Source organism: Macrotis lagotis, chromosome X (genome assembly GCF_037893015.1).
Source record: "Macrotis lagotis isolate mMagLag1 chromosome X, bilby.v1.9.chrom.fasta, whole genome shotgun sequence".
NCBI lineage: Eukaryota > Metazoa > Chordata > Mammalia > Peramelemorphia > Peramelidae > Macrotis > Macrotis lagotis.
This window is the reverse complement of record NC_133666.1, coordinates 592,757,503-592,773,841: the sequence shown is the minus strand read 5'-3', so window position 1 is coordinate 592,773,841 and position 16,339 is coordinate 592,757,503.

Below are 16,339 nucleotides of genomic sequence, written 5' to 3'. Positions count from 1 at the left end.
GGTTATATGCCTTGGAAGCCCTGTGAAAAATTATTAATTCAAATGCTATTTTCTACATGGGGATCTTCCTGACACAAATAGTGCATTGAAATTACCTCATATTTTATGCTTATTTTTATTTTATTTGTGTGTTTACAACTTGTTTTTCCTAATAGAATGTAAGCTACTTGAGAGTAGGAACTGTATAATTTCTGACCATGCATCTCTACCACTTAACACAGTGCCTGGACTATATTAAGTACTTGATAAATACTTGCTGATTGATTGGTTGATTGGTTCATTGATTAATACTGATAGTGTTAATGATGAGAATAATTGCTCAATTCAGTCAGCAAAATGGCATCTAAAAATGATCAAATCACTTGATCTTGGTCTTCTCTTTTTCTGCTGCTCTGTGCTGGATAAGATTTTGCCATATAGCTAGATTTATTGGGTGGTAATTACACACATTTCTTTTTCTCCTTCTTAAAAATCACTACCATTTTGTACTTATCATCTGTGACTGTTCAAAACCAATTGCTTGGCTCATTAAGTTTATTAGATAGTTCTTGTGCACCTTGAGACACAAACACTAAATTTTCCGACTGAATGCTTCTGGGAGCTCTTATATTTATCTTTTCTGATCTGTCAAATATTCCTTCCTCACTTATTGAATATTCTACTTCCAAACTGGATTTCCAACTTAAAACCCAAGAGAAAATAGACTTACCTGGCAGCCAGAAGATCTGGATGCTAATTTAGCTCCAAATTCATTAGTTCTTTAATTGTGGGCAAGTCAATTCCCATCTTTCATCTCAATGTCTTCATCTGTTGAAAAATAATCATGCTTGTACTACTTGTCCCACAAGATTGTTCAATAAGTCTGTTGACATGAATTCACTAAGTGGTTACTATGTATTAGATAACTGTGGCTGTCAAAAGGGATACAAAGACCAAAACTAAATAGTACCTGTCCTCAAGAAGTTTACATTCTAGTAGGGGAAACTACATGTACACATACAAATATAAGCAAATTACTTAAACTCTATGAAGGGACACCATGTAGAATCAAGCACTGATATGTAGACTATATGCAAAATAAATACTAGCTCATTTGGGACATTGAGGAGAAGGAGGCACTGGCAGTTGGAGAAATCAGAAAGGACTCATGCAGGATATGCTGTATTATCTGAGTTTTGAAAGAAGAACTAGATTCCAAGGTATGAATGGTAAGAAAGAAAGGCATTCCAGGTGTAGGATTTAACCCATGTGAAGATATGGAGAGGGAGAAGGATTTGAAACACAATAAAACAGTCAGTCTGAAAGATGTAAAGAGTGTGTCAAAGGAAATCATGTATACTAATGTAGGTTAGAGCAGACCATAAATAAGGAGGAAATGGAGTTTATTAAGTCCATGAGAGACATTGTGAAGCCTTTGCTTCAGGAATATCACTTTATCAGTTATGTGGAAGATAAAATGGAGAAAGGAGAGAACTGAGGAAGAGAGAATAGAAATAAGAAAATATGAATTCTAACCACAATACAAAGACTAAGAAACTAAGTGATTTTGAGCAAGTTGTGCAATCTTTCTTGAGGTGTGGTTTTCTTGTTTACAAAATGTGAATGATAACACTTACACTACGTGCCTTATGGTTTTTGTGAGAAAAAGTTTATAAACTTTAAAGTACTATGAAAATATGAATATTATTTATTTTTAGAACCAGGCTTTTTCATTCCCATGACTTCCTCATTCTGTCACAGCAAGTAGTTACCCCTACTTATTGGACATCCCAGCTGCATATATTGATGGCACCCTAGCATGTATAATATAGCTCACTATTTGCCATCCCAAACCTGTCTAGGCATTTTACTAATCCATTGCTTTTTGTTTTCTTGTTTTTTTGCAAGGCAATGGGTTAAGTGACTTGCCCAAGCTCAAAAAGGTAAGTAAGTATTAAGTGTCTGAGATCAAATTTGAACTCAGGTCTTCCTAACTCCAGGGCTGATGTTCTATCCACTGCACCACCCAGCTGCCCCTTATCCATTGCTTTTAATGACACCATCCCCTCCTTGTTACCAAGTCTTGGAATCGTTTACCATTGCCTCTTTCTTAACTCTCATCTCCACTTGCTAAATCCTGTAGTTTTTACCCCCTTTCCACTCTCCCTATAATAATCCTAATTCTGACTCATACCATTTCTCATGCCAACTATCACAATATTCTCCTTGCTGATTTTATTGTCTACAACCTCTCCCCTCCACAATCCATTGAGTATATTGTTGCTCAAGGAATCCTTAGTTCCATTATTACTGTGCCTTTCTCAATCTTCATTGGTTCTTGATTGCTTATTAAATAAACTGTAACAAATTCCCTCTACAATGTAACTCCAACCTATTTTTTCCAGTTGTCTCATATACCAATCTCATGTACCAGTAATGTAGCTTTCTACTCCACCCTGAATTCATCTATTCAAATCTCTTCCTTCTTTTGAGCCAAATCAGGTCCTTCATAAAACCTTTCATTGCACACCCTCAAAAGTGCTCTTTAACTTCTCAAGTTTTCATAGCATTTTGCCTTTATTTCTCCTCTACACATTTCTTTTATATTTTTATTTTATTATTTTTTCATTCATATGCACATGTATATTTTAAAGTTACAAAATTTCCTTCCACCCTCCCTTCCCACTCCCTCTTCCCCTCAGTGGCGAACATACCATTATTTTTTATTTTATTTTATTCATTTATTTTTTTTTTGCAGGGCAAACAGAATCGGATTTGCCCAGGTTCACATAGCTAAGTAATCATTACATATCTGAGGTCGAATTTGAACTCAGATCCTCCTGACTCCAGGATCAGTGCTCCATTCAGTAAGCCACCTAGCTGCTCCATGAATATATATTTTTGATAAACATGTTTACATATTAGTCATTTTCAGTATGAGGAATTAGGAATTAGGATACATAAGAGATAATTTTTATAAAGTGTTCATCAGATTCTCAAGGGTTGGTTTTTCTTTTTGTTTTGTTTTGTTTTCTTCCTCTGGATGGGAATAACATTGTCCAAAGCCAGTCTAATATGGTTGTCCTAGCTCTCTGAACTGCTGAGAGGAGCTGCTTCCATTAAGGTTGATTATCTCACAATGTTGTTAATATGTACATTATTCTATTGGTTCTGCTCCCTTCACTCAGCATCAGATCCTGTGAGTTATTCCATGCTCCTCTAGATTCATTTATTTCTTATAGAACAATAATATTCCATAGTATTTGTGTACCATAACTTGTTTAGTCATTCCACAATTGTTGAGTATCCCCTCGATTAATAAATTTTTTCCCACTACAAAAAGAGCTGCTATGTATATTTTGGGACATTTAGGACTTCTCCCATTTTTTATAATTTCTTCTGGATATAGACCTGGAATTGGAATTGCTGGATCAAAGAGTATGAACAGTTTTATTGCTCTTTGGGCATAATCCACCAGCAATGCATCAATGCCCCAATCCTCATACAATCTCTCCAATACTGATGATTTTCCCTTTTTCTCATCTTGGCCAATCTGATGGATGTGAGGTGATATCTCATTGTTCTTTTAATTTGCATTTCTCTAATCAATAATGATTTAGAACATTTTTTCATATGATTATATATTTTATATATAATATATATAAAACTTTATTTCTACATTTGAAAACTGTCTATTCATATCCTTTGACCATTTATCAATTGAGCAATGAATTGTAACCTTATAAATTTATTGCAATTCCCTATGTATTTTAGAAATGAGACTTTTATCAGAATTCTTAATTGTGAAAAATGTTTCCCAGTATTCTGTTTTCCTTCTAATTTTGGCAGCATTGATTTTATTAGTGCAAAAACTTTTTAATTTAATATAGTCAAAATGAATTATTTTATAACATTTATATTATATTTTATTCAGTTTATAATGTATTCTAATTCTTGTTTTGTCATAAATTTATTCCCTTTCCATAGATTTGATAGATGTATATTTCTTGGTCTACTAATTTATCTCTGTTGTTGCCCTTTATGTCTAAAACCTGTACCCATTTTGACCTTATTTTGGTAGAGGGTGTGAGATGTGTATCTACATCTAGTTTTTACCATACTATTTTCCAGTTTTCCCAACAATTTTTGTCAAATACTGAGTTCTTATCCCAGAAGCTGATGTCTTTGGGTATGTCAAACAGTAGATTGCCATAATCATTTACTGCAGTTTCTTTTGAACCTATCTTAATCCATTGATCTATTACTCTATTTTTTAATCGATACCAGGCAGTTTTGACGACTACTGCTTTATAGTATAGTTTTAGATCTGATAGAACTAGACCACCTTCCTTTACATGTTTTTTATCAGTTCCCTTGCTATTCTTGACCTTTTGTTGTTCCAGATGAATTTCGTTACTTTTTTTCTAGCTCTATAAAGTAGTTATTTGGTAAGTTGACTGGTAATTTGGTTGTTTGACTGGTATGGCACTGAATAACTAATTTAATTTGGGTAGAATTGTTATTTTATTATATTAGCTCGAGCTAACCACGAACAATTGACATTTTTCCAATCATTTAGATCTGACTTTATTCGAGTGTCTACACTTATTTCATGTGTACCATAAATATTTATGATCGTGTCCTCTAAGTAGATTGCAAGCATTGTGAGAGCAAGTCTTACTACATTTTCCTTTGTATCCCTAGAGTCTTGCATAGAGAAAGTACAAAATAAATGCTGATTAAAATTGAGTGACATAAATACAATTATTAATTTTTTTAAACTAAAGGGCTCTTTTAACTGAGGATGGGGCTGAAAGTGAGCAGGAATGCACCAGATACCTTAAAAAGGAGGATGGAAAGCACTATTATTTGAAGACAAAAGGCAAAAGGAAAGTCTAGGATCCCAGAACCATCCCTGACTCTTTTATATGAATTTTGTTGGCTAGACTGTTTTTAATTTATTGGATAAAACAAGCGTTTCTATAAAATAGTAAGTTAAATTTTAAAAGATATTGCACATGAAACTGCAAATCTATTATGTATACCTTGCTATTCTATTTAAACATAAAATTATGATTTAAATTTCTTTTTCTTAGTTTCCCTCTTTTTTTGTTTTACCCCCACCTGATATCATTGATCTAGAGAACTCTCAGTGGGAATATTACCTCTACCAAAGCAGATAAGCATTCCTCAGTCACTTAATCTTAGGGATTTGTCTAGGGTAGTGATATCAAGTTCAAATAGAAATGGGAACCACATATCTGGACATAAGGATCCCTTCAGGCTGCATATTAGTTTTAAAATGTATTTTCTTTGTTTATTACATTTTTACTTATTTTGTAAAACCTTCTACCAAATAAATTTTAAACTAGTTCCATGACACTCAGAATTAAAGTTCAAATATAGTCCATGGACTAAGTGTATAATACTTCTGATATGGTAAAATTTAATGATTTGCTGAGGCACACAGCCAATATGTGTCATAAGTGAGGTTTATATTTGGGTCTTCCTTAAGGAGACCAGCAAAGCAAAATATTCCTTAACTAGACCCATCTCCAAGAACTATTTATCTGAAAGAGAAATGGCAACTTTTAAGACTAACTGAAGAGCCATTCTTCAACAGAGAAGAAAAGTCTTTCTAATTTAAGAGTCAAAGTATGGTGATGAGTGTTAGAAGGACATCAGTTTGCAAAGAAGGGAAGGGGTAAAGGAAACAATGACAGCATATTTATCCTGTAAGGTCATTTCCCAGAGGTAGAAAGAAGTGGGGGAGGAACTGACCTCAAAAAGAATTGAGAGATCCCAACTCTGCTGATGAGGCCACCAAAAAAAAAAAAAAAGATTTGTTCTTTAGGGACACAGATCACCTGTCCCACTCAAAGACTTGTGAAATGTGACAAATTATAGATTTTTGAGGTAATGGGGCAATTCCATGGATAGTTAAATTAAACCATAGTCTTTTCTCATTGTCTATTTCCAGGTAATGGCATGAGCATTATGCGTGTTTGTGTGTGTGTGTGTGTGTGTGTGTGTGTGTGTGTTTGAGAGAGAGAGAATTCATGTGTGTTAGTTAAACAGAATTACCTCTACAAAGGTTCTAGAATCATAGATAGCATTTCTATAAACTCAGGGTGTCAAACATGTAGCTCATGAGCCAGTACTCCCTAGTGTAGCTCAAACTAGATTAATGTGTGATTGGGAATTGTTGAACAAATTTTTAAAAATACATAAAATATGGATAATACTAGATTTAAAACCTAAAACAAATGATGCCTGAAAGGATCCTTATGTATAGATTAATGACCCAGGTTTCTATTTGAGTTTGATGCTACTTTGTAAATGTCTCCCTTCTGGTCCTGTTGTTTCAAATATGTATAGCTTGTCTGTCCAGGAAGATAATCAGTTCCTCTAAGGCAGGTAAGTCTAGAATCACTGAGCTAGGATTCCCCACATCCAGAATAGGGCTGTCCCAGTATGGGGACTCAATAAATGCTTGTTAACTTGCTGATATATTGACATCAAGTAAGCAGCTTGTAATGGATCAAAGTAAAAGGGTAGCTTTGCTGGTGGTATGGACAAAGTCACCATTTTCTAAGATTTCTGGAGCCTATGGTATCCCCGAGAAGTTTCAGTAAGTAACACATTCATAATCATTTTTTATCTTCTTAATAATTTCTGACCATAGTTTGTTCTTTACAAGTACAGAATACTTCTCCATAGGACTTCATATATTTGAAAGGTACTTTGTTTTGTGAGATCTGGTGGATGGAAATAGGAGTACCAGGTGACAATAATAAAAAGGCAGTAAAATTGTGTGAAATTTGAAGAAGTTTCTTAGAAGGCAGGAGAGTAAATAGAGGAATCCCTCAGCACTTGAAACATTCAATCTAGTTTATTATTGACCAGTCATATTATAGACAAGATTCAGTTCAACAACCATATATTAAGCAAGTAGAGGTCAAAAGAGATGTTCTTTGGGATCCCTTCCTATTCTCCATATCTATGTTTCAAGGAGTATATGTCATTTTTCCTGTTTGATGCAACTAGAAACCTCCATCCAATTCATTCATTCATTTTTGTATTTATTGATTGTTAAACAACCATGTATTATTATCCATGTATCAGTACTGTATCAGTTATAAAGCAGTGGGTTATAGTTGATAAAGAGCTGGCCTTAGAGTCAGAAAAGCCTGGGTCCATGTCTTACTTCTGATACATATCTGTTGTGATTGGCTCTGGGAAAGTCACCTAATCTTTTATTACCTAAGTGTAAGTTGTTGACAAATAGGTTTTAGTAAAAGGAGTTTTTCAACAAAAGCTCTCTGTATGATAAAATTGACATCTGATTCAAAAAGGAAAAAAGACACAAGATAGATGTCCTCAATGCACTTTACATAGTGCCTGTCACCTCTGTCTCTTCACACAGGCATCACCATAGTTCAGGACCTATCATCAATCACTCAGGCTATTACAGTAACCTCCCAATGAGTCTCTCTAACACAAATCATATGAACAGGTAGTTTTAAAAAAGAAGAAACACAAGAAATAGTGCCTTAAATAGTTTTAATAAGTTTGTTGCAAATTAAAATAACTCTGGAGTTCTACATCACACTCACCAGATTGTCAAAGATAAAAGAAGATATAACAATTTTTAAAGGGAATGTGAAAGAAAAAGGTATAATAATGCCCTGATAATGGAGCTATGCATGAATCTGACCATTTTGGAAAACAACTTGAAACTATATTCAAAAATTCATTAAACAGCAGCAACTAGGTGGAACAGCACTAGTTCTGGAGTCAGGAGGACCCAAGTTCAAATCTGATCTCAGACACTTAATAATTACCTAGTTGTGTGACCATGGGCAAGTCACTTAACCCCATTGTCTTGCAAAAAAAAAGTCATTCCACAGTACTTATTTGAGCCAACAATACCACTAGTAGGCTTATACTTCAAAGAAGTCAATGATCAGGGAAATGATCCTATTCACACAAAACTTTGCAAAGAATAGGAAATAGTGAGTGTCTGTCATTTGGACAATAGTTCAAATAAAGAAAGAAAATAAATAAAAGAAAACAATTTTATTGCCAATATTTGTTATAAGGCAGGATTTTATGGAGTAGAGATGGAGGTAAGAGAAATATTGTGAAAAAAGGAAGTGAGGGGGTGGTGAGGGAACGTCTAGATGGCACAGTGGATAGAGTACTGACCCTGGAGTCAGGAGTACCTGAGTTCAAATCCGACCTCAGACACTTAATAATTACCTAGCTGTGTGGCCTTGGACAAGCTATTTAATCCCATTGCCTTGCCAAAAAGAACAAAAGAAAAAAGGGAGTATATAGTGAGAGTGATTTTTTTTAAAAAGAGAAGCATGACCTAGTGGAGAAGGCATTAAACTTGAACTCAGGAAGACCTACATTACTATTCATGCAACTTAGGTCGAGTCATTTTCAACTCACTGTCTCTCATTTTCCTGATTAGGAAAATAAAGAGGTTGAATCAATGGCCTCTAAATCAATGATTGTAGAAAATAATAATAAAAAAATACACAGAAGGAATCTTGGAGTCATAAAGGACCTGAGTTCAAATCTGACCTCAGACACTTGACATTTACATATGTGACCCTGGGCAAGACACTTAATCATGATTGCCTCAAAAAAATAACATAGAATAAATACACAAGAAGAAAGGAAAAGAAAATTCTGAAGGAAAGAGAGACAAGAAGGATCAGTTTGATGCTTTCATGTTAAACATATTATACCCTTAAAGACTGTAATAATAAAAGAAGTTAATAGTTTCATAAACAATCTTCTTTTTCTGTTCTTACATAATGAAATGTTTGGGTACATGTCTAAGTTCATATAAACAATAGAAAACAAGTATTACTCCTAGACTTGGAAAAAGCTAAGTAGAAATATCAGAACTCCTTCTTAGTGATTGTGGGGCCCTGACAGTGAAATAACTTTAGCAATCTATAAAATGGGGAGTATAACATTCATGCCACCAATGTGAGATGACTTTTCTCAGGAATGGGCTTTAAAAATCTAAACCTGCTAAAGAAATGTGAGACATTATTATTGAATCTTATAACATGCCTTGTAAAATAAATTGAATTTTCCCATTTTGCAGTAGAGGAAATTGCATATCTGATGTGTAAAATGACTTGACAAAAGTCAGGTAGCTGGAAAGTCCAAGGACCATACATTGAACCCAGATCATTTCAATCCAAGGTTAGTGCTCTTTTGACTACATCTAGACTTGGAACTGACATTTTATTCCTTGTGCAATTCATAAAATCTTAGAAGAGATTTTAGTGATCATGTAATCTAATATGCCTTCATAGAACTCAACAATAAATACCTTTTCTGGATCTCAGTTTTGTCATCTATAAAATGCACATAATATTCCTGTCTTATCTACTCAAAAAGGAATGAACCAAAGATTTGTGTTTGTATGCATCACTCACACTCACTCCACATGGCTAGTATATGTCCATGTTTCATCATTTTTAACCTTCACATTTCTCATATGCACCCTCTTCTATTCCTGATACAGGACTTCTTGAACTCTTATATAGCACATTTCAATTTCCTTTTGGATGAGATGAATGTATGAGAAGTAAGAAGCGAGATCTCTCCCCACTAACTCATCCTTCACAGAGTTGCAAAATGAATTTCCAAAAACACAGATCTCACTGTGTCACTCCATTTCTTCTCCCCAGGAAACCTAAGAGGCTCCCTTTTACATCCAGGATTAAATATAAAATTACCTCTCTGTGATTTAAAGTCCTTCACAACCTGGAGTAGAAACTAGGATCCTAATTTTTCATTCATTTTACTTTCATGATTTATGTCTTCATTGTTGATCAGTCATGTCTGGCGTTTCATGACCTAATCTGGGATTTTCTAAGCAAAAATACTAAAATGTTTTACCATTTCCTTCTCTAGATCATTTTACAAATAAGGAAACTGAAGCAAACAAGGTGTCAGAGGTCAGATTTTGAGTCAGGAAGATTCATTTTCATGAGTTCAAATATGATCTTAGACACTAGCTATGCAACCCTGGGTGCATTTTCCTCAACTGGAAAATGATCTGGAGAGGAAAATGGCACCATTCTAGAATCTTTGCCAAGAAATGCCCAAAGGGGTCCAAAAAGTCAAATATAACAAAAAAAAATATATCTCCCTCTCTTTCTCTCTCTTTGTCTATTTATTTTTCCTCTTTTTCAATATATACACAGAGATATTCACATATACATATGTATAACATATATTTGAAGACTACATTACTGAATTCATATTTGAATGGGACTGGGGGAACACAACTGAACAACAGCAATATCTATATAATGAGCATGTGACTAAGTATACATATTTATGTATATACATATATTCATGTGTGTCTACATGTATAGCTAGGAATATATTCTTATGTGGCTATGTCTGTATACAGATATATATATGTAGGTATGTGTATGCATGTATGAATGTATGGGCATACATGTATTTATATATACAGATAGATGTGCTCAATGTCTTAGTTGCCCATTTAGTTATACAGTATTGTTATGATTACTATTGTTTTGGTGTCACACTTGAAAGACTATGTCAATACAGAAATCCATTCTGACTGACCTACCAGGTCACTTTTGCAAGAGTACCAATCAATTTAGTGAAATAGTTAGTTTCTCTGCTTCATTGTTTGCTTAGGTCAGTTAAAACAGCCCATAACCGGAGATGCACAAGCAGCTTTTAATTGAACTATGAGAAAATTACTGGATAATTTTTTTCTAAAAAAAAATTGTTCTCTTTTTTCCAAAAGAAGCCTATGAAGTAATGGTAAAGACTTCAGAGATGATTTAGAAGTGAGGAGTATTTACTTCTTCAACAAGAACTCATTTAATAAATATAATCAAACTTCACCAAGTCACATTAACTGGGGATAGGTCATTTCGGTGGTCTTCCAGTATCTAAAGATTGTAAGAGGAATCAGAATTTTGCTGACAGATCCAGAGGGCAGAATTGGAAATTTGATTTATAAAGCATTAATTAAGCACTTGCAATATAAAATGTGAGTTGTTTGACAAACTGAACAAGAGATCTGGCCTTGAATCTCAGAAAATCTAGACTGAAGTTCCATCTCTAATATATATATATATATATATATATATATATATATATATATATATATATATATATATATATATATATATTCAATGTCACTTGATATTTCAGCCCTCTAAATCAGTGATGTTGCATTTCATTAGAAACAGGTAACTAAGCCATACATAAGTATCCCTTAGGGTTGCATATTGATTTAGAAAACCACTTAATAATATTTCTATGTTTGTTGTATTTTTATTTATTTTGTTAATAGTTCCCAATTCCATATAATCTGGTTGGGTCATTCTCAGGATTGTTGTGGGCCATGTAGAGGATGCATTTACTTTAGTCAATTCTCCAAAGCTAAAAATTGCAGAGAAGATGCCAACTTGTACTGGTAGAGTCACTCTTCAACTGGAAATTCTTAATACCAATAAAATCACAGGTCAAGTACATTTCCTTTATCCCTGTCTTCAAGCTGCTTCTGGTGATGTAAAAGTTATCAAGATAAAAATCAAATTCCCTGCTCTCAAGGAGCTTATGATTTTAATAGGAGGAATTCATATGCATCAAAATGAACTTGAAACAATGTGATGAAAGCAAAGGAGAGATCCAGGGTAAGCACTCTAAGAAAATCTGAGGACCAGTGAAGGGAAGTTACATCAAAGCAGATATTATCTCAAAATAAATAAAACTCTCCTATTAACTAGGACTGACCACAAATGAATGGAATGCTAGACAGTCAGTACTTCAAGCATACATTATATGACGATTTGTGTGAATATTTTAGCAGAAATTCATCCTGTAGGTATGGATTGGACTGGAGAAAAATTGTCCTCTGGGGAAACATTTGGAAATTGAAACATTTTTGAATCTTCTTAAAGTAAATAAAAAAGAAATTAAATAATATCTAAAGTCATTTTCTTTTGGGGGAGGGGGTATTTGTAAGGGGATGAGGTTAAATGACTTGCCCAGCTAGTAAGTATCAAGTGTCTGAAAGCAGATTTGAACTCAGGTCCTCCTGACTTCAGGACTGTTGCTCTATCCATTACACACCTGGCTGTTCCATCTAATGTTGTTTCCAAGTAAATCTGAAGTTCTATAATTCTTTGAATGAGTTAAAATATTGATTTACAGACAATTTAAAGAAGAATAAAATTGTCTTACTTTCACATGAATAATGTAGCTCAAACTGCACAGTGATATTTACTGGTAGTGTTTTGGTCACCTGCTTTAGCAAAAACATAAGAATGATTTGATACGCAATCATCTGCTTGAGGGGGTGTTTTTTAAAAGGCCAGAGAGTGTACATATTGTGTTCTCTTCACTATTTTTGATGTGTCCCAGAAATTCTGTTCATACAATTAATTAGAAGTAAATAAAAGGGGCAAGAAGTACTATATTCACAATGTTTCCTAGAGCAGGTTATACAATTCCCCCCTTTTTAACCATCTGCTCATCAACCCAGAATCAAAGCACATCATTATCTTGAAACATTAATAAAGAAATACAGCTCATGGTACTGTCATTTTCATACAGGAAGGATGAAATCATCATTCATCAGATCAAGAAAAATGAAGAAACTTGGGAAAGAAATTGGGGGAGTGGGGGAGTAACCCTTAAGGAAGAAATTATAGTCAGAAGATAGAGAGCAATAGCACTGCTGGGGGTGGCTAGGTGGCTCAGTGGATAGAGCAGCAGCCCTGGAGTCAGGAGTACCTGAGTTCAAATCCAGCCTCAGACATTTAATAATTACCTAGCTGTGTGGCCTGGGGCAAGTCACTTAACCCCATTACCTTGCAAAAACCTAAAAAAATAAAAAATAGCACTGCTAAATTCAGAGAATATAACAAGTCAGAGTTAAAAAGAGATGTGATGATGGACAGAGGAAACATTATACAGACCAGTGCTAATAAAAATTCAGGCTAATCCAGCTCAATCCAAGAAGTATTTATAAAGTACCTAGTCATTCTGAGTTTAGATTGTAGCATATTTTTTCACTTTATATTTCTTGAGGAGTTTTTTTTGGGGGGGGGGGAATGTAACATGGCTAATACATAAATATGATTGCATGACTTCACATGTATAATTGATATCATATTGTTTGCTTTCCCCAATAAATAGGGGGAGGGAAAGAATGTGGGGAAATGATGGGATAAATATAAATGAATGTTAAAAATAAATAAAGGATCTAGTCTGTATCAGACTCAAATCCTAAATAACATTAACAAGAACAACAATAATAACTACCTAGAGATTATATAGTGCTTTTAGGATTTTCAAAGCACCTTACAGATATGATATCATTTGATTCCCACAACAACCCTGGGAGTGAGATGCTGCTAGTATCTCCAATTGACAGATATGGAAACTGAGGCACAAAGAGGTTGACTGACTTTTCCAAGCTTATTAACCCAGCTAGCATCTAAGGCAAGATTCAAACCTCAGATTTTCTTTTTTTTTTTTTTTTAGGTTTTTTGCAAAGCAAATGAGGTTAAGTAGCTTGCCCAAGGCCAAACAGCTAGGTAATTATTAAGTGTCTGAGGCCGGATTTGAACCCAGGTACTCCTGACTCCAGGGTCAGTGCTTTATCCACTGAGCCACCTAGCCGCCCCCAGATTTTCTTACTACAGACCCAGTTCGCTATTATGCCACCTAGATTTGGAATATATATTATGACTAATAGATATCTAATTAATCAACAAGCATATATATTAAACACCTTCTATGGGTCAGACACTATTCTAGTGAGGAGCTGAGGATAAAATTATAAAAGTGAGACAGTCCCTGACTTTAAGGAGTTTACATTCTCCTTATATAGTTCACTTGTATATTCTAAAATGCACCAAAATTTAGCAATAACATGATCATAGGATTCAAGTTTTTTAAGTTTATTTTATTTTGAACTTAAGAATTAAAACAAGCATTTCTAAAACATAGTAGAATAGAAAAAAGGATGATTGCATGTGAAATTGCAATGCTATTATATATAACTTGCTATTCCTTCTAAATATTTAATAGTTATAATGTAACTCTTCTTTTGCCATTTTTCTTCCCCCTCCAACCCTCCACCCCAAGAGGGCTACTATTATATATGAATACATACATATAAAAGAAATCATATATGTATATGTATACAAGAATTAATATTTGTATATATATATAAATGTAAACCCATTCTATACATACTTCTATTTGCCAGTTCTTTCTCTGGTTGGTACATAGCATTTTCCTTCATAGTAGCTATGTAGTTAATTTAGATATTTATAATAGTCAAAATGGTTTAACAATTCAAAGTTTTTCATAAAATAATATTGCTGTTACTGTCTACAACATCCTGGTTCTTCTCATTTCACTGTGATTCACTTCTAGTTTCATATAATTCCATATTTTTCTAAGATCAATGAGCTCATCATTTCTTAAAGCATAGTATTATTCCATTACAGTCATATACAACTTGTTTCAATTTTCAGTTCTTTGTTACTACAAAGAGAGCTGCTACAAATATTTTAGAATATATAGGTCCTTTTCTTTTTCCCTTTATGTCATAGGAAAAGAAACAGTAGTAATATTGATGGGTGAAAGGGTATATGCAGTTTAATAATTCTTTGGGCATAATTTCAGATTTGTCTCCAAAAAGCTGGATTAATTCACAATTCTACCAACAGTGAATCCCTCCAACAATAGTTCAATATTAGGAAAACAATCAGTATAACTGACCATATCAGTAACAAAACTAACCAAAATCATATGATGATCTCAATAGATGCTAAAAACAACTTTTGACAAAACACATTCCTATTAAATCACTTGATAGCACAGGAATAAATGGGGTTTTCCTTAAAATGATAATTACTTTATATCTAAAACCATCAAGAAAGCATTTCTGTAATGGGATAAACTAGAAGCTTTCCATTAAAAACAGAGTTAAAGCAAGGATGCCCATTATCACCACTATTTTTCAATATTGTATTAGAAATATTAACTTCAGCAATAAGAGAAGAAAAAGAAATCGAAGGAATTAAAATAGGCAATGAAGAAACAAATCTCTTACTCTTTGCAGATGATATGTTGGTATATTTAGAGAATCCTAGAAAGTTAACTAATAAACTACTTGAAACAATTAACAATTCTAACAAAGTAATAGAATAAAAAACTACATAAATCATAAGCATAAATAAATAGCCCAGCAGAGAAAGAGAAATTCCAATTGGAATTCCAAATTCCAATTTGGAACCATGCTCAAAGGATAATCAAACTGTTAATACATTTTGATTGAGCAATACCATTAATAAATTTGTATTCCAGAGAGATCATAAAAAAGAGGAAAGGTCCCATATCTGCAAAAATATTTATAGTAGTTCTTTTTTGTATTGACAAAAAACTGGAAATTGAAAGGATGCTCTCAACTGGGGAATAGTTGAACAAATTGAGGTATATGATTATAAAGGAATCCTATTGTGTTATAAGAAATGATGAGCAAGTATATTTCAGGAAAACTTAGAAATACTTACATGAACATTGCATATAACATAAACATTGTGTAAAGATAATCTATGATAAACTTAGCTCTTCTCAACAAAAGAGTAATCAATGAATTGTGAAAGAAAAAATCAACCATATCCAAAGGAAAAAACTATGGAATCTGAATTCAGATCAAAACATACTATTTTCACTTAAATTTTTTTTGTTTTTACTTTCTCATGGTTTTCCCATTTCTTCTGATTCTTCTTTTACAACAGGACTAATATGGAAATATAATTAATGTGATTGTACATGTATATATTAGCTATATCAGATTGCATGCTGTCTGGGGTAAAGGGGAGGAAAGAGAAAAATTTGAAATTCAAACTCTTATAAGAATGAATAATGAGAATTATCTTTACCTGAAACTGAAATTCAAAAAATTGAAAAAAATACTATGAAGCAGAAAAAAAATAAACATTTTGAACATTAAAAAAATAAAAAGAAAATAAACTTCCTCTAAAGAAAAATGAAATTTTTTTTTCTGGAATTCACATGGAATTCACATAAAAACCTCCATGTAATATTCAATATCTTCTTTTAAGGACAGAAGCAAAGTCTGAGGCTTAAAGGAAGAGGAAGGGTCTCTGAATTCCCTGACAATTAGTTAATCCATTTGTTGTCAAACAGAAACCTTTCCAGGGAGAGAATTTGCAAAATGACCACCATAAGGTCTCAGGATTCAAAGCTTCTTCTTTCCCAGTCATTTCTGATTGTGAAGGAAACAAAAATCAAA